We start from the raw sequence: 24,901 nt of genomic DNA, 5'->3' as shown, positions 1-24,901 counted from the left end.
ATTTTGTTACCTAGAAATAGAAGGATTTGGATGGGAGAGATGTGATCCTACTAATTTTTCCCAAAAGGGCACAGATTTTTTTTTTCACACTAGAAGAAATAGCCATATATGAAGTTAACACATTTTAAAATCTTCTAGTGACTATCTAGGTAAACACATGAGATCTCGCCACCCCCCCCCCCCCAAAAAAAAAAAATAACCATGGAAGCACCCACCTGTTAACAAAAATCACAAATAAATTTAGATGGATTTGGCAAATATTTGATCCTCTTATTAATCTTTCTTATTAAGAGGTCAATCTATTAAGTCGGTCAACCCCCACAAGGTTTTCTACTCTCTACATTACATCTAATAGACAGTATAAAGTTGGACAAGTCATTTTACCTCACTTGACCTGACTTTCCTCACTTGTAATATTAGAGAGCAAGATGATGGATAGATCCTCTGCTTCCTGCATTCCACTAGTCTATGAGTTGATTGATTGCAGCTGGAGCGAGGGAACACCTAATCTGAAAAGACTGCTCTGGGGTGGTGAGAATTGCACAGGGCTTTAGAGGAAAGAAGTGACAGCCCCGAGAAAAGCATTAACTCCAAGAAGAATGGTGTTGGTTTTCTTAAAAAGAGCACTGAATAGTCTTCAGTTGGCAACTAAGAAGTTGGTCTTGCTAAAAAGAAAGTAAAAGTGGGTCATAGCAAGAAAAGAAGGTCGCCAGGTCAAGCATATAATGAAAGCACTGATTTTAATTGAAGGTAAAAAGGTAACTGGGCCTGGCCGGTGTGCTCAGTGGTTGAGTGTTGACCCCTGAACCAGGAGGTTACAGTTCAATTCCCGGTCAGGGCACATGCCTAGGTTGTGGGCTCGATCCCCAGTACGGGGTGTGCAGGAAGCAGCCGAGCAATGATTCCCTCTCATCACTGATGTTTCTATCTCTCTCCCCCTCTCCCTTTCTCTCTCTGAGATCAATAAAAGCATACTTAAAAAAAAAAAAGGTAACTGGGAACCATGGAAGGATCCTAATACAAACCCACCCACTGAGAAACGGGGTTCACCACATTCAGTTCTTGGCCAGTAGATGCATATGCTCTTCTGGGGTGACATCCCCCATGGTTAAAGATCACCCACCACCTCCGTGTAGATGATTCCCAAACTATATGGTGAGCCCAGTTCCCTCAGCCTAAGCTTCCGAATCATCTCCCCAACATCTTCCCGGCTATCTACTGATGTGTGTGGAGGCAGCTCAAATGTAGCATGTCCCAAATTGAATCCGCCGTTTCCGCTCACATCCACACCGAACCTGCAACATCAAGACTGAGAGCTCACTGATGCTGAAGAGTGACAGCAGTATCAACAGCTCAGGTACCCAACCAAAAAGCCTTCTTTCCTCTAATCCCTCAAATCGGTCAGGTCTGCTCTTTTCTTAAACTAGCTGCTTCTGCTGCATCCCTGATACCACTGCCTTGGGTGGAGCCTGGCCCAGCTTTGAGGAGGTCAACTGAAATACCCTCCTCTCTTGCCCTTCTTAGTCCTGTTTCCATATGGCAGCCAGAGAGCTCTTTGTAAAACGTATCACCTCCCCATTTGCTCTTTGTTATTATAAAGATAAAATAATGTCTCATGGAGGGGTGGGAGAGGCCTGGCAATGGAACTTGAGTGCTATCCAGCTTCTCTTGTTTTATTAGATCTTGCTATTTCCTGCCCAGGAATGCTAGTTTGACCCCAAAGGGCTGGGCAGACTGAATAACATATTCTATGATCACTGCGACCATCACTCACTTGAGGATAGCTGCAATAGAAAGAAAGGATGCTTCACCATGAGACTCATGGGGGGCACACACTGAACCTCCCACATTTGTAGGGCTACCTCTAACCTCAGCACTCACTGCCTATGTGCCATGGATTCTGATAGTTTCAACCACTAGGGAAGAGGTTTTTTAAGACTCTTGCTCTGTTTCTATCTACATATTACCGGTGTCTATGTTCCCTGACACTGGCCTTTTTACAGAAGCTTTCTTCTACTTCCTGGTCAGCAGCAGTCTATTCTGGGAATACAGGGACTGCTCTTCCTGTTAACGCGTTTCCCTGGCAATGTTCTATGCTGCTTTAGGCAAGCACAAACTGCCCGGTTTCACTTTATTTATATGTCCTTTGTCCCCCCTGCACCTAAGGGCCTTCTTGTTGACTGAGTGAAGCCTCAGTTTCTCCCTACCCCCGTGTACGAGTGAGAGGTAGAGACTGGTTTTCCATGGTGGCAGTGTGGGAAATGTGCCCTGCAGGAGTCCCAGGCCTGCCTCCACCACCATCTGCATGGGCTTGGACAAATCACTTGCCCAATCCAGGCCTTCCTGTCCTCCGCTTTACAGTATGGACAGTCATCCTGGCCCCAAGAGTTGATAATTAGTGGTAAAATAAATACTGTAGAAGTACTCTGGAATCATTAAAGTGCCACATAAATGTAAAGGGGAACTCACAAAGAAAGCCAAGTCTTTTGCTGGTAAAATAATTTTAAAAGAGGAGGGCCTTGGGACATTATCTTAAATTGAAACAAAATAACCCATGAAGTGAGCTCTACTTACCCCCACTTTGGTTCCAAGGAAACAAAACACAAGTGTTACAAGGTCACCGACACCGCCTAACATTTAAATCTTACTGCAGAGTCAAAAGAAACTTTGCAAAGAGCTCCCTGGCCCAGACACAGAACTACAGGGTAAGAAAAAAATTATTCTCCAAATCAACCTGGCAATAATGGACTGATAATGGACCATTTACATTCCATCAACTGGGTATTTAAAAAGAAAGAAGCAAACAAAAACACCTGAAACCTTGGGCTCACAGTGCCAACGAAGCGAAGCCTGTTTTACCTGCCGAACACAAAGAAGATCTTTTAAAACATTCCTGTCAGCCAACACTGCGATCTCTTCAGGATCCTATTTTTCCCTGGAAAGAACGGGTGGTGAGTGAAGCATTGGGTAAGAATGCTATAAGAGAAAGACAGTTTTGAAAGAACAGGTTCGAATGTCATCTATTATTTCAAATAAAAAGTCCACTTTCACCTTGGTGTTAAGTCAGTGCTGCATATTTGCAACTTCGTTAATGGCTGCTGGCCGAACTCACTGGTTTCCATTTGCTTCTCTGCTGGAGCAGAACAAAGTCTGGTTTACAATTAGGATAACACAGTGAAATGTCTCTTTTTTTGACATGATTTTCTCTCCCATGAACGGGGTGTCATACAGTGTGACCCTATTCTGACATGAGTTAGTGTCCGACTCCACAGGTTTAAGGGTTCAGTCCCACAAGACTGTCCCCACTTCAGACACCAGTCACAAGTCCCCGTACTCAGACTACCTACCCTTCTGTATGACTTGATGACAACAAATTCAGAGGTTCCCACAACACCCTCCTTAAGTTCAATAATTCACTAAAGCATAGCACAGCTACAGAAGTCAGGACAACACCCTACCTAGCATTACTGTTTCATTGTAAAGCATACATACAACTCAGGAAAGGTCAAATGGAAGAGATGCATGCATAGGGCAACATATTTTGGGAAGGGGCAGGGGCGGAGCTTTCCAGGCTCTCTCTAAGTACTACACTCTTCCCACACCTCAATCTGTTCAAGAACCTAGAAGCTCCCCAACCCTGTTATTTAGGGGTGTTTATGGAAGTTTAATTACATAGGCATGATAGATTAAATTGCTGGCCATTGGTTATTGAAAATCTCCAGCCCCTCTCCTCTTTTCAGAGGTCAGGGCTAGACTGAAAGTTCTAATCCTCTAATCACTTGATTGGTTCCTCTGGAGGCCAGCCGCCATTCTGCAGCTATCTAGTGTCCCACCAAGAGTCACCTGATTAGCATAAACTCAGGTATGGTTGAAGGAGGCTCCTATGAGTAACAAAAGATGCTCCTATCAGCACATTCCAACGGTTTTAGGAGCTCTATGCCAGGAACCAGGAGTAAAGGCCAAGTATGTCTTTCTTATTGTATCACTCATAGCATGTCACTGCATAAGAACAGTCTCACACAAGGGCTAATTCTTATGTGAAGTAGTTACAATCTGAAACAGTGTCAAGCAGTCCACTTAGAAGAGGGGTGGGAAACGTCCAGCCCTTGGGCCATATAAGGCCCGAGAAATCATTTGGTCTGGTCCTGCCAAGGCATTAAGGGTGAGTTAATCAAATGTTGGACCAGATATAGCAGGCTAATTTCTTTTTATAATGGTGTGTCAATAGCAGGCTAATTTTTAAGTTGATAATTTTGTATGGACCGCGAATGATGTCATAAGTATCCAAATGGCCCTTAGCAGAAAAAAAGTTTCCCCATTCCTGACTTAAAAGGTTAAGCTCACCTTCAAGGCCAAAACAGGGCAGCCATTTAAGCCATTTCCATTCTAAGTCAATGACTTATAGAAGTTACTTTCTAAGAGATGTCTTCCCTGACCACTCCAACCAGGCCCTTCACAATATTGTCTTTTAGTTCCTTGTCCCTTATTTTCATAGCTCTTATCACACACCTTCATATGACTGTTTGGTTAAAGGTTTATTTCTCTCCCACTAAACTATAAGCTCTATGAGGTCTATTCTACATGTATCATACTCACCATTGTATATCCAGGGCTTAGCAGGCAGAGCTGCTATTAAATATTAAAAAAACAAGTGTTGGAGAGTTTGTCAAGAAAAAGGAATCCTCATTCACTACTGGTGGGAAGGTAAACTGGAACAGCCACTATGGAAAACAGTATGGAGGGTCCTCAAAAACTTAAAAATAGAGTTATCATATGACCCAGCAACCCCTCTTCTGGGTATCTACCTGAAAAATTTGAAAACACTTAATTGTAACGATGTATGTATCACCATGTTCACTGCAGCATTACTCACGGTGGTCAAGACATGGAAACATCTATCCTTTGATAGATGACTGAAGAAAGAATATGCTGTCCATATATGCAATGGAATACTACTCAGCCACACGAAGAGAGGAAATACTGCCATTTGCAACAACATGAATGGACCTTGAGAACATCATACTAAGTGAAATAAGTCAGACAGAAAAAGTTAAAACCATATGATTTCACTTATATGGGCGACATAAAACTGAAAACAACAAATGAATAAACAAGAGAAACAAATAAAAACTCAGACACAGACAACTGTATGGTGGTTATAGAGGGAAGGGGGTGGGCAGTACTAAAGGGTAAAGGGGGTCAAATACATGGTGATGGAAGATGATTTGACTTTTGGTGGTAAGCCCACAATGCAATAAACAGATCATGTATCATAGAAATGTACACTTGAAACCTATATAATCTTATTAAACCAATGTCACCCAATAAACTTAATTTAAAAACATATTAAGGAGCAAAGAGGGACACCTGTAATACTGCCAACAATAAATTTAAAAATATATATTAAATGAACAGACAAAAGAATAAAAATTAGACCCCCTTTTTTGGAGCAAGCACCACAACACCTTCCAGTATGGCTACATCATCTTGTCTTCAATGCACCAAATTCTACATGACATGCAAAGGTCCCTGAATCCTTTAGCAAGTAAAGACTCTATCTGAGCCCTATCAGCAGAGAAGGGGGATTTAGCTCAGCATTAAGAATACCTAGAGGCAGCTCGGGGCATACTGAAGTGATAGAGTACAGTCAGGCTTTTAAAAAAACCCACAGATAACTGATAAGAATCAGGTAGAATGCCCACATTCGAGAGAAGGTGACAGGTAGGATTTCTGCACATTGGGCTTCAGAACTCAGCAGGATCCTGCAGCTTCACTTGGTGGTAGCAAAAAAGAGAAACCATGTTCTTCCTGGGAATTTTAGAGTTTTGATGGCTTCCCAAGAGACAGAAGCCACATTCCCCTCTGGAGGCTTAACACATGACTTCTAAATCAGGGTGGGGCTTGGTCTGGCTTAGCGACAAATTCGGTGACACAACATGCATGATCTTTAGCCAAACTTAAGTTTCTCCTTTGTGCACAGCAAATAAATCTACAGTTATTTCTCAGCAACTCAACTTGAAAGGCAGAAAGATTGCGCCAAGATAGCTAATGGTGGTTTGTTTTTTTTCCTGTATCTATTTTTTCCTTACCCGTCACAAAAAATAGTACTTTTCTATTTATATTTGACAACACCATCTGTTTTTACTGTGGAAAGTTTCATCTATTCAAGGAAGGCAACAACTTAGTCATGTTAGTTAAACAGAGTTAGAAATGAGGTGGACTCCAGGTACCACCAATGTGTGTCATGGCCCGAGATGTAATTCCCAAGAGAAAGTGTAAGAGGAATGTCTTATCTTGCATCCACTCTGACACTAGGTGTATTCAACAATCACGGCCTAGCTTCTGCTCGATGCAAAACATCGCCCAAGATGCTAGAGGGCAGTGGTTGGCAAACTGCGGCTTGGCAAACCACGGCTCACGAGCCACATGTGGCTCTCTGGCCCCTTGAGTGTGGCTCTTCCACAAAATACCGACTTCTGTGCATGGGCCACGAAGTTTCAATAGCACTGTATATGCACGCCTGCATGTGGTATTTTGTGGAAGAGCCACACTCAAGGGGCCAAAGAGCCGCATGTGGCTCGCGAGCCGCAGTTTGCCGACCACGGCTATAGGGGTTGGACAGGTATCAAACTCAGGACCCTCAAAAGGAACATATGCTTTGATGGTTTAAAGCACGAATATAAGAAAGATCAAACAAGTGGATTACACAGTTGTGTCTTAAGGCAATATATGCCAAAGGTATAACAGAGCATAGGATTTACGAGTTGGACCAAGAAACATGTATAGAATTTATATAGGTGGGAGGTGAAGGGATAAGGGTTAATAAGGCACATAATATTTTAATGTAGAGGAATGGAGAAACAAAGAAGTAGGAGGAAGCCAAGATGAATTTAAGAAGTTAGTGATGAGACATATATTTGGAGTGGTATTTCTGATACAGAAATAAAGAAGATAAGATTAGGAAGTCGATTAGGGTAAAATATTAAAGAAAGTTTGGAATGTTAGGCTATGAACTTTTCAATACATAACCCACACCTTAGCATATAACAGGCATCTGAGAAATGATTGTTTTGGAGTAAAAATATCACTTTTGGAATTAATAGACGAATATTCTAATGAGAGCAGAAAAGAATTTAGGTTTGATCTTATAGGCAATAGGGAATCACTGATGGTACCTGAGCAGGGGTACCATGGAAAAAAATATATTAAGGGTATATTATTGGATATTGGGGAAATTAATTTGAAAGCGACGGGGAGAGGGTTAGAGAATAATAGCAGGAAGCCTAATTCTACATTAGGGTATATATCAGATCACCTTGTAAAATAAAACATAAATAAAATTCACAATTAAAGTAGAAATTCTCAAGTAGAAAAACAGTTATCCTTAAAATGTTAAACTATTAGACTAGCCAGTAAAATAATGCAGCTGGACGAAACAGATTTTGAGGGAGATTTTCCCAGAAAGTCTTAAGTGATGTTTTTGAAAGAGAAATGGATTTCATTAGATGTTTATGTTTGGTTGTTTTGGTTTGGTTTACACAGGATGGTACCTGAAGACTTTGGTAAAATTAGATGCTTTGAGGTAAAAATATGACTTTTAGAATTAATAGCCAAATATTCCATGCACTGCCATATCACATAAGAACAGTCTTTAAAACACATACACAAAAGGGTGCCAGATACTCTAGTGGCCATGTGACACCATTAGCAAGTCATCATCTTAAGAATATACGGGGCCCTTCCTCTGGAGAAATCATTAGGCACTGTCACGCACCAGGCAATGAAACCTTTGTTTAGAATCAAGTTACAATTACTCTAAATATGGGCCAACAGTGCATCTGTTTCATCACTGGTGCCTACTCAAACAGTTCTGTAGATGACTTCACCACAAGGTAACTTAATTAAGTTCAGTGCCAAAGAGTTTTGGTGTTTTTTGTTTTAAAGCGTTTTCTTTAAGCAACTGATTATAAATTTAGGCATCAGAAATCTTATATCTATAAAAATTACTGTATCTAAACCAAACCAAATTCTCTCACCCATTATAAAATAATACTCTTCTCTCATAAATATTTTACTTACATATTTCCCAGCAACAGGCTTGTGAGAACAAACCAGGAAGTGAAACCAAATATGATCCCACTGTGAAAGCTGAGTAAAATGGAAGAACACATTTGGAATCAGCTGAGGCACTATTAAAATTCCCTTTAAAAATACATTCCCCTTAAAAACGTCAATTTAATGAAAGAGGTGATATGAGAAATTTCAAAAGCATACGTCTTCATTTTGTTGTTTGGGAATTTCCCCAATCGTCTGTGCAATAGCTCTTCATATCCAGGCTGGTTCATATGAAATGCAAGCACGCACCCAGCTGCCTGGGTGAAGGGAGAACATGGGTAAGCTATCATTTTCATGGGAGCAAATTTACTCTTCAACAAAGCAATCGGAATCTTTAGTGATTTGCTTTGGAGAAATGTACCTTTTGCTTTGAAGGTAACAAGCAAATTTCCCTTAGTTGTTTTGCTGGGGTTACCATCATTCCCTTTATTCTACAGTAAGTTGGAAACTCCCTGAAAACAGAAACCAATTTTTCTGTTTAATTTGTTTTTTAACGGAGTAGGAAGACTCAGTGACCAGGGATAGGAAGAGTTACACAAAGCATCGAATGATTATTTTTATTGTCCAAGGACAGTTCATCAACCAAGACTTGTCACAATTAAGATTTCCCTTCTAAGATGGATACTAGGCAGAACTGTTAGCATAGGCAGCTAGATATTAATAAAGGAAGAGAGCAAAGGAAATTGGACATTGTTGAATCTAATGGGCTGGGAGCTGAATAAGACAATAAGCTTGCTTCACCAGGAAGTTACAGCTTCACACACTCTAGGGCAGGGGTCCTCAAACTTTTTAAACAGGGGGCCAGTTCACTGTCCCTCAGACCGTTGGAGGGCCGGACTATAGTTTAAAAAAAAACTATGAACAAATTCCTATGCACACTGCACGTATCTTATTTTGAAGTAAAAAAACAAAACGGGAACAAATACAATATTTGTATTTGCATGTGGCCCGGGGGCCGTAGTTTGAGGACCCCTGCTCTAGGGCATCCTCCACCCTCAGGACCTAATCTCCCCCGCCCCCAAAGGGGACAGGAAGGATTAGAGGGGGCAGGAAGGATTGTTACTGGTCATTACCAGGGGAGGAATAAAAACAGCAAAAGAAACTCCTCTGCTGGAAGCTTGCCAGGTAGAAGTCAAGATGGTTCAGGTAGAGGTGCTTCTATGATGAGGCATGTACAACAGGAACTAAGATGGTGACCATGAAGGGGAGGTACCTAGCCTGGGAAAAGGATTGGATTGGATAAGGCACACAGAACCCCAGAAGATCTCGGAAATACATTGGTTAGGGGTTGGGCCCATCAGAAGCCCATGAAAGTTTGGGAAGTAGACTAGTTATTTTGAAAGGGTGCCTGATCCTTTCCAAGCCTGAGGTGATATAATCCAAGTTTAACAAAGCTCTATCTCTGGTGCCCATAACACTCCCTCGCCCCATTCATTCACACTTTCTCTCTTCATAGAAGCCATGCCACCCTAACAGCCACCTGGGGTCCAGCAGCCTCACGGACTCCAAGCGTGGGCTTGTGCACAGTGCTAGCCAGAGTGTAGCTGGGGATAGACCAGGGGTGGGCAAACTTTTTGACTCAAGGGCCACAATGGGTTCTTAAACTGGACCGGAGGGCCGGAACAAAAGCATGGATGGAGTGTTTGTGTGAACTAATATAAATTCAAAGTAAACATCATTACATAAAAGGGTACGGTCTTTTTTTTTTTTTAGTTTTATTCATTTCAAGCAGGCCGGATTCGGCCCACGGGCCGTAGTTTGCCCACGGCTGGGATAGACTATGCTAGCTAGATGGTGACAGACATGGACTAAACCAATGGCACAGAATTTCTGGACTGTGGCCTTTGTACTGGGCTTAATGAAAACAAGGTTGGACTTTTTTCACAGTGGGATGGATGAAGATAGACATTGGGAACCTGGGGGCAGCCTTCTGTTTCCACCCAAATAAATTTTACCACCTCATCTTCCCAGGTGGGTCCTTGAAAATGCTTTCCTCCTGACACAGCAAAGACCCCATTTCCACCAGCAGCAGAATCATAAATTCCTGCATTCCACTACCATATCCTTTATTCCGAGTGGGTTGCCTGTGAGGGGGGGGCTAGAAAATACCTGTGCAAAATTAAAATAAATTCTCTTAATGATTATTATTCTTTATTTTTATTCTTAATTATAAGCAGGATTTGAGTAAGTTTAATACTGTATACAATACAATATTTTAATAATTTCTTAGCAATCTAATAAATATCGTAGTCCCTGAACTACCTGAGACTTCAGCAAATGATTAGGTATCCCCATCAAACACCGCAAACACAATGCAAAGGTGAATATCAGTGCTATTCTGCAGACAAAGCAGACACACTGCTGCTCCACATGAGAATGAAATTTAAAAGGAAAAAAGAAACTATGAATAAATATCGGCAGTGACAGACAAATCCATTGGCACATACATGCGTGCATACACATTTTGTGTATGTGCACACATAGCAGTACAAAAATTATGTGGACAGTGAATTCATCAAACATTTGAGAGTCTTCTCTGTGTAAGAACTGTGTTATTCCTAAGAAACTGAGGCAATTCTATTGTCATTGTCTAAAAAGGTTGAAGAATGTGCCTAGGAGGTCTAAATCCCGAGTTTGTCTTTGGACACATTAAAGAAGTCAGCATTGAGGCAGGCTAGTCCCCTAATCAGTCTACTTCTGGCCACTTCATTTTCTTCCTGTTACTCTCTCACTCCCTGTACCAAATGCTATACTCTCACTATAGCGCCTGATACTTGTATGTGCATTTGATTCTCCTGACAGAAGAGCTTTTACTGAACATTTGTTATGGTATGGGCTGAATAGGACAGAAAGAATAATAATCAATAAATGATAATTTTTTTATTTCACCTTATATCTACCCTTAAACACTCATAAAACACTCATAAAAGATGGAAAATATACACAAAATTAATAGGGAACTGGAAAATATATAATTGAAGATTAAATGGCATAGTTGAGATTATAAGATACAGCTGCATAATGCTTTAAAGTTTATGGAGCATCCCCCCCTCCCCCCCATCATAACTCATTTAAACCATGCACTTGACTTTATGACAAGGATACCAGCTTAGAGGGGGGAAAATAAGCTGCCTAAGTCACATGTCTAGCAATCAAGAGCTTGCTCTCATAACTGACACCAAACGTTGCATTCTTCCCACCACCCGAAGCTGCTCTCACAAAGGTCCACAGCTGTCGTTCAGGGAACATGGACAGCAACATGGGTGATGCACACCTTGAGCCCTTCAGGATATGCAAGAGCTGGATCAGAAAAAAGAACTCCACTTGGGGATGGGCAAGAGCAGAGAGGTCTTGAGTGAGGAAGAGCCATGGGGCAGCAGGTCCTGCTGAGGAGAGAATCTTTATAATCAGAGGAAGATGACTTCACAAATCAGTGAGGTAGTGAGGACATTCAGACTTAAGATTTCAGAATGAAGTGTATGACTTGAATTGACTCACGAAAGGAAACAATTATTGATTCTAAAACAGAATGAAAGCAATGTTTTGGGAAAATTAACCTGGTAGGGCATGGGAGATTCACTGGGGCAGCAGAAGGGAGTGGGACAGAATGAAGGCAAGGGAACCAGGTAAGACCCAACTGTAGTAATTTAATAACAAAGTAATGAGGCCCTTACCGGTTTGGCTCAGTGGATAGAGAATCGGCCTGCGGACTCAAGGGTCCCGGGTTTGATTCTGGTCAAGGGCATGTACCTTGGTGGCGGGCACATTCTCAGTGGGGAGTGTGCAGGAAGCAGCTGATCAATGTTTCTCTCTCATCGATGTTTCTAACTCTCTATCCCTCTCCCTTCCTCTCTGTAAAAAATCAATAAAATATATTTTTTTTTCAAAAAAACAAATGGCTGTTTGCGGAGAACCAATTGGCAAAGGGCCAAGTGAATGCTGATAGAATAGACAGAAAACTTGGCATCAGTCAGGCGTAATGGTTGTGTTACTAGAAGCAGAATGGTGAACGTGGAGAGAGATTGGTGGATGGAGAAACATTACGGGGCAGGATTGGCAGAACTTGGAATGGATTCAACATGGAGAATGAGGGGGAGAGAGGTGCCAGGGATGACTCTTAGGTTTCTGGTTTGAGCAACGAGATGGATGGGATACCACTCACTGACATAAGGAATATCGCAGAGAACTGATAAGATGGGGCCAAGGATCACACGTTTCGGTTTGAATCTGTTGATTTCTGAGGTGCGTTGAGACATGGAAGAAGCTACGTTAATTAGACATTCGTATGCGTGAGCTCAAAAAAAAAAAAAAAAAAAAAAGAAAGAAAGAAAGTAGTGAGGATCAGCAGTGAGGAGAGTGTCAGTGAAAATGGCCAGGAATGAAGGAAGTTCAGGAGTACTAACAGGTGAAGGGGGCCAAAATTTTGCCACCCTGAAGCCGCCTTTTTAGGATATTGACGTTAAGCTACTTATTAAGAAACTAGAGGCCCATTGCAGGAAGATTCCTGCAAGAATAGGGCTTCCTGAGACAGGAGCGAAGCTCCCTTCCCCGCTGCCTCACTCCCTCCCATCTCCGCCGCTTTGCTCCCTCCCATCTCCACTGCCTCGGCTCCGTTCCCTTCTCTGCTGCTTTGCTCCCTTCTGCAGCATTTGGCTTCCTTCTACACTGTCTTCAGTCTTCGCTCTGCACCTGTGTATGCAAATTAACCGTCATCTTTGTTGGGTTAATTTGCATATCGCTCCGATTGGCTGGTAGGCATAGCAGAGGGATGGTCAATTTGCATGTGTCTCTTTTATTAGTGTAGACAAGACTCAGAAAGAACCTTTGACATCCTCCTCCCCTTTCCTGCTCAAGAGATTCAGATAGACAAAAACCTACTTCAGGAAGATCTTAGGATGTTAGCTTTAGCCGCATTTAAATTAAGTATGGTAAATAAGAGGGCTTCTGGGTGCTTGTTAGTTAAATACCCCATGTGTTCCATTGTTTCTGTGTCTCCTAGCATGAATTTGCCTACCATGTATGTTAGCTACCTGTAAATCACTCATTCTCAATTCTGAAATCTAAAACCCCATTCCCACCCTCTTCTCCTTTGTCCAAAAATGTCATATATATCCAATGTTGCCTCACTGTCTTTAGAATTTTCATGCTTATGTGAATTCCCCATGCACATGTATTAAAAATTAATTTTGTCCAGTTAAATTTTCTGCTCATTTGATTATTAACCCAACTAGAAAACCTTCTAAGGTGGCAGGAGAAGAATTAATATTTAGCCCCCACACAAGGTAAATATAACATGCACTGGCCAATGGAAGAGATGGAGAAAGGAGAGAAGAACTAAGTTGGGCTGGTAAAAGGCTCTATCATAAAGTACTAGTTAATATTCTAATATTCACTGGCAGACCAATGATCAATCTGGTGAATTCTGCTCTTTCACTTTGAATCAAGGATGACTTACTAACATAATTAAGATTCCATACCCTTATTAGGGGTTTGGCATAACTAAGTTATGACTGAGTATTGCTCTCAAGTGTAAACACAGTGGGAAAGATGAAGATGGGATGAAAAGGTCATTTTGTAGGTTCAGATCATAAAGACACATGGGTACTATACTATAGAATCAATTAAGGTTTTCATGCAAGGGAGTGACATGAGTTGGTCAGTGTGAAATTTTAAATTTAGAAATTTAGAATTTGCCCCTTTGGTAGCAGCATGGAGGATTCATTAGAAGGTGGAAATGTTTGATGTAGATAGAAAACCAGATCAATAGTGCAAGGGATAAAGCAAGAAAGAAGGCTTGAACTAAGAAGTGACTGGGTGTGAGAAGAAGAGGGAGTAAAAACAAATACTTTTAAGCACTTTGAATTACTATACTTTTAAGAAATTTTAAGCAAATACTCTGCTAAATAGCTTATGGGCATGGATTTTAGAGTTACTCGGGTATTAATCAGAAGGTTGAAGAATGGCCTAGAAGATATAGATGTTAACAAGAAGGAGAGCCAGGACTCAAGGGCAAGTGATCACCCTACTTTTGACCACAGGGTAATGGTGAATACTGGTCGGTGGAGGAGGGTGATGAGCATGGTTTTCTAAATGCTGAGTTTGCAGTACCTTTGGGCCATTTGGGTGGTGAGGTCTAGTAGGCAGCTGGAAATACAAACTGGAGCCCTGGGGAGAGGAGAACATGTGAATGAGTTTTTTTGCTGCCCACCTTCACCAATGCTGCATTTAAAGGCTTGGTAATTTGAGGGAAAACAAGTTATTTAAAATGAAGAACTGAATGTAGCATGAGTCTATCTCCTAAGTAAAGAATTCACTTAACCTCTTCATTTTCCAAAATTTCCTTTTACAGATGAGACAACTTAATTTTTTTACAACGGCAATTGTCTAAGATAAAAAGTCTTATGTTATATGACACATACACACACCACTTTTTTGAATGGCTTCTACCTGTCTTGCCCAACTGGAGGTGAACAGCATTGGAAGCAAAGATGTTTTTAAATACCTTCCAGCCTCCTTGTGGTAGGTGCTCATGGCCTTCCTGATCATGAACGGCCAACTCTCTAACAAATATGTGGGGCATATTTTTAAAATTTTATTTCAGTGTAAAAAAGCTGCTCCCTCTCCCACACTGCTTCAACTTTTCATTTGTGTTCTAAACTTAGCAACTGTAGAAATAGTGAATATATTTAGTTTAACAGAGTTAATAGATACCCAAAGGAATTTCAGATGTGGTATGTTTTGCATTTTTATAAATATCAATCTTTCCTCTGCTAGCTTTGATGAAGTTGGAAAATGTACCCTCGGGGAATCTAACAGGAAGAATACTTCCTGTTTTGATTTTCTCTATGGAATTTATCTCCATTTAATGTACTATGTAATTATTATGTCTACATTCTGTGTCTACCCATTAGGCAGTAAGCTTGAAGAACACAGGCTTTTATCCGTAGGGTTCACTGATGTATCCCCCAGCATTCAGCCTAGAGAGTAAGGGCTCAATAAATAATTGAGAGTGAATAAATCAGAGTCCTGTGATTATTATACCTCAAGAAATTATCATGTGTTTTCCCTTAGCAATCATGACTCAATCTCCATGCTCCAACTTAGTCTTGAACAGTGATTTCTATTTATATACCCAAGAGAAATTCTTTCAGGACCTATGTTGGGGTGGGACCCTGCAGGGCCTTGAACGTTATCAATACAAAGAAATTAACATGGGAAAAACTGCAGCCAAGTGTCAAAACCTCCCAGGTTCTCCAAGTGATTCCTTTGCCTCTCTCTGTTCTATGAGGAGTTATGATTTCTCACCTACCCATACTACTTTGACTTCTGGTTTCCTGATCTCACTTCCTGTTTCAGCAGAGGCTTCCTTTCAGTGTTCTGACCCCAGGTTACTTGAGTGTGACATCTGTTGTTTTCATTTTTGACACTTTGATCTGTGTGTGTGTGGTTAAACCTAGAGAATTGCCCCAGCCTGAATTTCTAGACAGATTTCACAAAACTTTAGAATTACAAGACAGATATTATGGACTACTTTTCTCCTCAAATTTCTTAATGTCCTTTGCTCTCTCCATTATAAAACCTAATAATTTCCTCATCGCCCTGCTTGATGGGCTAATCACTGTGACCACTTGCATACCTTACTCAACATGAAATTTTTTTCCTGGTTAACTGGATTTAGTTTGTATGAATTATTATGCAATCAAAGACAAGAAGAAACTATTATCATGCTACAAATTCATGTTAAGAATGAAATTAAAAGGACTTTACAATGAGAAAAGATATGTTTTCTAAGTAATTTATGCTAAAACTTTTCCATTAGATATCTAGATATGTTAGGGAAAAAACTGAATTTGTGCACTCTTTGTGAAATGTAGCCATTGTATAATATAGGTTATGGCTTTCTAAGTCATTGGATTGGTCTAATTTAATTCATGGACCGACAATTCCAAACACATCAACTGTATCAGTGAGGCACTATTTAAAAAGGTTCTCATCACCTGCACAGAAGACAATTCACTTGACAGCACTCTTTTCTTGGGCAGTGACTCAAATCAGCTGGACTGAAAAATAAATCTAAAGGGCACACAGCTGTCATATAGCCTGAAGTAGCCCTCTGAGCAATAACTTGATTCATTTTTCCCTGGTTCTGCAAACAGGACTGCAATCCAAGAATCTATTTCCCCTCCATATGAAGAGAGCTGCTTAGTGCCCTAGCAAGGGCTCTCTTGAATTCCTTTGCCCTTATGGGTATGGTAAACTGCACACAGTGATTTGTTGATTTTATTTAACAAGAAACAGGCATTTCTCTTAATGAGTGATGTGAATCAGTCACAAATAAGGGCTCTAAAATTAGAAAACAATATTTTATCAAAGTAATGTTAGCATCAGAGTCTGAGGAACAGACAGGTACCGGACTGAATTTCTATGTATACTGGACATAAGCGACTTATTAATTTTCCTTGTGACAATCCCTAATTATTTTTTTAAACTTTTGGTTATGGAAAATTTTAAATATACACAACAGTAGAAGAGAGTGGTGTAATAAAGCCCATGTGCCCATCACTCGGATATGACAATCATGAGACCCACCTCCCCTAGATTATTCTAGATGTCATTTTACCTGTCTTATTTCAATATGTATCTCTAAAAGGTAGAGAGAGTCCTTAAAAAATATAGGCACAATATCATACCCATACCAAGTGGTATGCTGGTAGTTTTTAACAACAGTTCTCATGGGGGGGGGGGGTGGTAGGGATGGGAGCCCTGATATGCAGTTTATGCCAATTTCCATTTCATGGTGTAAATATTCCCACCATGGCCAATTTCAAGGTACCAACATGATGCCCCTGAATGTGGAATTGAGAAGGAAGGTGCAGCACACCATTTTATAGCACTTCTGCTATGCAGATACATTAGACATAAATAACCCTGAGAACATCAATAACAGCAAATTAGAGTAAAATAATTAGGAAGCGATACATTTTGAGCATTAATTTTATTTTAACACTTTAATTTCGAGTATGTCTAATTTAATTTTTAATGGCTGCGTTTAACAACTGGCTTGCAAAATTCCTGAAATATAACAACCAGCTCTCGTCAGCTCTAGCATACCACTGAATCACATCCAAATATTTAACAATTCTTTAAAATTCCCAACTATCCCAAATTCTCTGACATGCCTCTTTCCTCTTCTTCTCACAGTAGAGAAGCATCTCAAGCAGGGGTGAAGAGGGAACTCAGCTTTAGGAAGCTACAACACCAAAAGCGTGAGGCTTTCCAAATGGCTAGTCCGCTGTGAAAGTCTGTTTCCAGGCAGTTAAATTAGATGCGGCACGCGCACATTCCTTTAGATTACTGGGAATCAGTCATGTTTTTATTTCACTTTTACTGCCCATTCTCAAGTTCCTAAAGAAAGAATTTGAAAAGGGGTAGGGTAGGGACTTTTCAGAAGGAAAAATAAGTCCTTCCCAGGTAGACAACCTCGAGTTGATGGAGGGTTCCACAAGGAAGATTCCTAAGAAGATATGAGATACCCTTCTGTGCCTGATATGTCCCGCCACTGACACGCGGTTAAAAAGCCCTCTTTAAATGAGCCTTCTAGAACTGAATGTAACAGTTCAGATGTGGTAGGGCCCAAGCAGACGTTACGTGGTGTAGCTGCCATCCTCAATGAGGGTGCCCGGCTACACCACAACTCCTCCTTGAGCTCACAGTCAAGTAAAACTGGAGTCCAGTTAGTGAACCAGTGTTTACCACTTACCCAGACTCTACAGTGTGCACTCATGAACCCAGTCCCACCACCAAATCTGTTCCCAAACTGCCTTTCCAACATCATTTCCCACTATGCCTTTGAACAAACCCTTTATTCCAGACAGGCCAGCCTACCCACCACCCAAAAAATACATACCATTTTTATATTCCAAACTTTATATTATGAAAAATTCCACATTCATACAAAAGTATAAATAATAGTCTATGGAAGCCTCCTGTACCCTTCACCCAGCTTCAGCAATTATCAACTCGTATCACACCTATGGCCCTGAACTGTTGTGAAGCAAAGCCTGAACGTACCATTGCACCCACAATTATTTCAGTGCTACTACTTTCCTGCACACCTCAGCTCAGATATTTCTCTGATACCTCCTTCGTCTTTCCAAATTCTACTGCATCCTGCAAAGGCTTAGCTCGGGTCTCACATCCCACATTATTTCCACTGGACTTGTCCCTTAGTCATAAGTCTCCCAGAGTAAGAGGTAAGGAACTATAATTCTGAGTTTATGCTTCCTAGGACATTTTCAAACCCTTTGGCTTCTCAACTTTGCACTCTGTTTTGCCAAAGAACAATCCTATTTAATAAAAGAGTAATATGCAAATTGACCATCACTGTGTGATACAGATGGAGGCACCCACAGCAAATAAGGAGGGAATATGCAAACTGACGTGACAAAGATGGCGCTGGCCAGAGCGGAGTGGGCGGGGGCTTGGCCTCCTTAGTGATAGGCCAGATTGACGTCCTCCTGGCCATGCCATTGGGGTTTGTGGATCTGCGCAGCTGCAGGCCTCCGGTGTGTGCATCCTTTCCTCCCTCCCTGGCATGTGAACATCCCCAGCGCGCTGTCACCCACGCGTGCCTGCAACAGTCCCGGACCATGGCGCATGCAAGTACCCCCTCCCCGCCCCTCCTCCGCACTTCCAACAACCCCAGCAGGCCTACGTCCCCCACAGGACATGCGCACATCCCCTCCGGCACGCTCATGTCCTTTGAAGAGTGTCTGGGTGTCTGGGTGCTGGGGGTGGGCACCTGTAAGATGACAGTGAGAGGGTGGAGTGGTGACACCCTGTTCCCGCAGAGGCCAGTGCAGCGATGAGATAACCTCTGGGGGGTTAATGCAGGTGCTGAGGCAGGAGCAGGTGCAGACAGACACACCTGGTGGGCACAGATGGCCCTCGCTGAGGTGCCTTTGGTCAGCCTTCAAGATCGGGAACCCAGAGGAGGTGAGGAGTTCTGTCCTCTCAGTGAAACAGTGGGGTAGTCGGGGCGACTGCAGAGGAGGAATGTGCATTTTTGGGGCCGGCACCCATGAGCGAAGGCTGCCCTGACTGAGCCTCGCTTGCTTGGGGCCTAGCGCACTCCTGACAGGCAGCAGGTGACAGGATGTGCTTTTCCAAGTTAATGAGAGAAAACATTGATTGTCCCGCTGCCCACGAAGGTGGAAAGTGAAGTGGGAGACATGCAGGGAGTGAGCGAGGTTCCCTGTCTGGGGGTTCCAAATCCGCTTTCATTGCTGACTAGAGATATACAGGGTATCCCCCCAAAATGTATACACACTTTGAATACCTACTAATTCCAATGGGTTTAAGCATGAAAAGAAACAACAATGGAGCTGTCATCTGTTAAAAGTGTGGGCACAAACTGGCAGTGGGACATTCCCTGAGGGGTCCCAGATTGGAGAGGGTGCAGGCCAGACTGAGGACCCCCCACCCCCATGGACGAATTTCGTGCACTGGGCCTCTAGTCATTAATATCAAACTGCAAACATTTACTATATTATACCAAACACTACTTAAATTACAATGGAATTGAGATCTCTTTTTCTCCAGTAGAAAAGGGGATAGAGCCCAGCCAATGTGGCTTAGTGGTTGAGTGTCAACCTATGAACCAGGAGGTCATGGTTCAATTCCCGGTCAGGGCACATGCTTGGGTTGTGGGCTCAATCCCCAGTGTGGGGCATGCATCAATGATTCTCTCTCATCATTAATGTTTCTATCTCTCTTCCTCTCTGAAACCAATGAAATATATTTTTTTAAAAATATATGGGATAGATGGCTTTCTCGAAGAAAATACTGTTCTACAAACCACACTGCAATCTCTGAGAGGCAGGTTTAGCATTTTAAAACCATCCACTGCAATATTAATATTATTATTATATTTTTCTTAAAAGTCAATGAAAATTACAAGGGTTGGGGAAAGGCTTAAATTTTATAAAACTCTGAGCTGGAGTGGCCTAGTTTGTTGGGCATCATTCCATGAACCAGGCCGGGAATCGAATGGGCAAACACTTGGTGGGGGACATGCAGGAGGCACACAATCAATGTTTCTCTCTCTCTCTCTCTCTCTCTCTCTCTCTCTCTCTCTCTCTCTTTCCCTCCCTCCCTCCCTCCCTTTCTAAAAAATCTGTTAAAACATTTTAAATAAAACTGAATAATTTAGAGCAACATAGAAAAGAGGGTTTTTCAACTTTGGACATTAATACAATTTAGCAATAGATGGTAAAAACAACAGCTGCTACGCCTGGTAAATCCAAATAAGATTACTGGGTCAAAATCACAGAAATACAGAGAACACTTCAAAATTCCCAGCACACTAACAACAAAGCACCACAGTGGAATTTCATTAGGAAAGGAAATACTTTGTGTAGAAAGAATTTTTTATAAGATTTCACCATGTGTGGTATCTCTAAGGACTTCACTAGAGAGGAAAAACACAAGAATCAAAGGGTAAACTTCAAAACAATTGTTTCCTTCCCCTCTCATAAACCCTCACTGCACACACCAGGCAATTCTACATATCCTTACATCCTGTTCTCTGTACACACATATATACAGAGATTTTAGTTTTTCAAAAATGAGATATTAGAATATACTTGGGCTCGTATAGATCACTTTAAGATAAAGAGAGTACCAGTCACTGGTTCAGTTACTTTCATAACAACAGGAAAAGAATAAAGGAGTTGTAAGACTTCTAACAAATAAAAATGAGGATTTTGTACCATCTAGACCAGTGATGGCGAATCTTTTGAGCTCGGCGTGTCAGCATTTTGAAAAACCCTAACTTAACTCTGGTGCCGTGTCACATATAGAATTTTTTGATATTTGCAACCATAGTAAAACAAAGATTTATATTTTTGATATTTATTTTATATATTTAAATGCCATTTAACAAAGAAAAATCAACCAAAAAAATGAGTTCGCATGCCACCTCTGACACGCGTGTCATAGGTTCGCCATCACTGATCTAGACATATTACTTTGAGTATTATTACTTATGATGATCAATGATCATGAGAGACTTTTCAAGGATAAAGTCTACATATAGCAATAAACTTTAAAAATGTGAAGGACAATTAATTTTTTTTTTTTACTTATTCACTTGCTAAATAATTCAAGGTTGAATTTTAGAGGATGTAAAGAATGAACAAATTTTAGGCTATAACAGAACCTTAGAGATCTTTCTGTTCTGGTCCTGGGACAGCTATAAATTCTTTTAATTTGTCTGTAGTGTTCCTTTTCCATCAATAATTATACAAGCCTAATTTGTCAGAATTAAGTAATCGGGCTGTGCTTTAAAAATTAACCAAGAAAAAGTCCATTTAGGCCTAGTTAACTGAAACAACAAATTATAAATCATCAAAAGACAAATCAAGTGGAGCTTTTCCTAATCATTTCTCCTCGGTGGATAACACAAAGAGCCTAGTGTGAGGACACAAAGACAGACCCTAATAAGTAGTTGATGTGAGGCTGACGTAGTTGAATATGCTCATTGTACTGCAACAGTCATGGGAGTGGATGCTCGTCACAAGATAACTGTGTTAAATATTCTTCTAACCCCTTAATGTCAGTTAATTAATGCTCCCACAACTCCATGAAGTTATTGCCACTTTATAGATGAGGCAAATGAAACAGTTATGTCATTTACCTAAGCCTGCACAACCCGTAATAGTAAAACTAGCTAGCATGAATATGAATCATCATCAAAGTAATCTCTGAGGAGAACAAAAAGTAGCTTAGCTCACTGGAATGAAGAGAGTAAACATGCAGTCATTCATTCACCCATTCACTCAGAAACGAGTGGAGAAGCCAGCAAAACCATGGAGGAGCGTGAACTCCCATCCTGCCTACTATCTGCCTAAACTTTAGCCGAGCTATGCAGTCTCTCAGAATGCCAGCTTCTTAATTGTACTAAAAATAAGAGCTGATTCTTCCTGGCCTACTTTCTACCTTCACATAGATGATAACATCAAGAGCAATGGAAACTCCCTCCTCCCAGGAGGTATCAGAGAACAACTGCCCATGAAGGAGGGATCTCCTCACAAATACAAGCTCTGTTGTCCCCACAAAACCTACCCAACATGCCCACAGTTTCAAGCCTTCTGGAAGATAAGAAACTGTCCTGCGTGGTTTCAGCGGACCTCTCCTGTGCAAAACGAGCCATTATTCTTCCCACAGAACAAACACGACCTTTTCCCAAGTCTTTTCTCATTTCCAGTCAGAAGACATTCATGTTTAGAAGCTGCCTTAGTCTGTTCTAGCTTCTATAACAAACAACCATAGTCAGGGTGACTTAACCAACAAACATTTATTTCTCACAGTTCTAGAGGCTGAGAAGTTCAAAATCAAAATGCCAGAAGACTGAGTGTCTGGTGAGAGCTCGCTTCCCGATGCATAGACAGAGCTGTTCCCGCTGTGTCCTCCCATGGTTGCAGGGGCAAGGAAGCTCTCTAGATTCTATTTTATAAACCCCACTGAAGAGGGCTCTATCCTCACGTCCTAATCACTTCCCAAAGGCCCCACTTCGCAAGACCATAACCTTGGGGATTAGGCTTCAACCTAAGAACCTGGGAAGTGGGGGAGACACAAACATTCAGTTAATAGCAGAAGTTATCATTTTTAAAGTTGTGCTAATATAATTTATATTCACTGGCAATCTGAAATTTGAGGGATTTTTTTGGAGGGGGGGGGTGCAATAAATAATCAGGAGGAATTTAATCCATTCCTTCTATGATAAACAACTGAAGTTATAAAGTAAGCAAAGCTTGACTTAAGCAATTACCAGGGGATCCTTGTGATATAAATAAATAAATAAATAAATTAAATAAAATAAAAAAAAGTTAATGGGACCCTAGCCAGTTTTGCTCAGTGGATAGAACGTCGGCCTGCGGACTGAAGGGTCCTAGGTTTGATTCTGGCCAAGGGCACATGCCCAGACTGCAGGCTCGATCCCCAGTGGGGGGCGTGCAGGAGGCAGCCAATCAATGATTCTCTCTCATCATTGATGTTTCTATTTCTCTATCTCTCTCTGTTCCTCCTGAAATCAATAAAAAAAATTTTTAAATAAGTTAATGAAACTATTTAATTCTATGACCTTTTCCTCAAATTCCTTTTATATTAGTCTCTTCTGTTCTATCACCACTGCCCTATTTGGTCTCCCAATATAATCTCTGTCATCTCCAGCATGTCCTCCATACAGATGCTAGCATTACTTTCCAAAACAAATCTGATGTCATCTTCTGCTTCAAAACCTTCTTGTGGCATCTCGGCTCCTCCTGATGAAGCTATATGCTATTTGCAAGGTTAAAAATGCATCTCCAAGCTCACCCCAGGCAGCAGCTGAGCCAGAGTCAGCACTGGGCGGTCCAGCTCCCACTCCAGTGCTCTCATTCTTTCATTCATGCCACAACAGGAAAAGCGGACTGCTTGGGAAGGTCACACTGTATCTAAAAAACTTAGTCCTAGTATGAGGTTGATTTCAAGCATTTTTTATATCAGTGTAATAGCAGATAACAAAATTGGCAAAATATGGGTCATCGGGCAAAAAGAAAGGAGCTACGTGACCAAAAGAATCAAGAATGTAGAGCTAGAAGGAACTTCTGGTCCTCATGTCATGTCACAATGCAACAGGCATCCAGCACATTCAGTTTCTTTAGCTCCAAAAATTGGATTCCTGTCCCATGATTTTATATTCTAAAACACTGTGCTAAATTATTTTATCCTGTATCTGCCTCTTAAACATAAAAATACAAGCAATGCAAATTTGAAATATAATAAATTTAAAAATAATTGTCCAGATGATGGAATCGATTAACTGGAATATTTCATTTAATCATTAGGGCTGTCAAAGAAAATGACACATGAAGATGTAATCTATGAATAAGCAGGCGAAGAAGGTTAAAATCTACTTGTGGAATCTTCTCCCGGGTCTTATGGAAAACAGCAATTTCTACAATATCTAAACATACTTAATTGTAATTCTAAAACAACCACAAAATAAGCATGCATTAATAATTTAATTACTTATTTAAAACAATTCACAGGAGCAAATACTGCAAGCTATTATCCATCAAGATAGATTTCATTTTAATTTTCATATAACGCAGGCTAAGGACCTCGAAGGGAGGAAAACCGAAGTTGGCACTTCTTCTCTATTGAGAGCTTAAGTTAAACAATGTGAAATTCATGATGGGTAAACCTAAAAACTAGCCCAAAATGCCCTCCCATGAATATGCTTCAGAAGATTTGTCTTTTGCACTGGGTAGACTCTGGCACTAATTTCTGCACTCCATCCCCTCCACAGGCTCCCACTGCTCTTCCTCAGCTTCATGACTCTGAGTGAGAAAGGTCTGATGAGTGCAGAACAGTGGGGATCGGCCTGCAATCCCAGGGCCCGCTCCCAGCTGGGCTGGTCCCCTTCTGCCACCAATAAAGAACAAGCCATGCCTGAAAAACCTAGATCCCTTGTTAGCATTGGAAACCATGTAAGGAGATGCTTATTACATCCACTTTGTTCTCTATTTCTCTGGTGCCCATCACCATAGTAACAAGGCACACAGATGGAAAAGTAGGCTAGAAATATCCCAAAATAGGGGGTGGAGATGGGGAGTATGGAGGAAAGGGCCTTTCACTGACTGAGAGAGAAAAGGCTAGAATTTCTTCTCTTGAAGGTATCACAATATTGAGGGGCAATTCCAATGGAAAAGGTAGGTTTTCTTTGTCTTTAAGAGCAACAATA

The 24,901-nt window shown here is 41.2% G+C and overlaps 1 protein-coding gene across 9 annotated transcripts in view; it reads right to left on the bottom strand.

Moving 5' to 3' along the window:
- Positions 1–24,901, bottom strand: part of LRRC8B (leucine rich repeat containing 8 VRAC subunit B) — an 80,231-nt gene that overhangs the window by 42,778 nt on the left and 12,552 nt on the right. For 2 of the 9 annotated variants that reach the window (XM_036352260.1, XM_036352265.1), the window contains exon 2: positions 14,224–14,280. The exons of 6 other annotated variants lie outside the window; for them this stretch is intronic. The gene's annotated coding sequence lies outside the window, so the exon portion shown is untranslated. Of the gene's footprint in view, positions 1–2,859; positions 2,936–3,051; positions 3,131–14,223; positions 14,281–24,901 lie in introns of all 9 variants that reach the window. One more of the 9 variants, XM_036352261.1, reaches the window with a different exon arrangement.

The sequence above is a fragment of the Myotis myotis genome, unplaced genomic scaffold (assembly GCF_014108235.1).
Source record: "Myotis myotis isolate mMyoMyo1 unplaced genomic scaffold, mMyoMyo1.p scaffold_m19_p_2, whole genome shotgun sequence".
NCBI classification, from domain to species: domain Eukaryota; kingdom Metazoa; phylum Chordata; class Mammalia; order Chiroptera; family Vespertilionidae; genus Myotis; species Myotis myotis.
The sequence above is the reverse complement of the archived record's forward strand: the minus strand, read 5'-3'. Positions and strand labels throughout refer to the sequence as shown.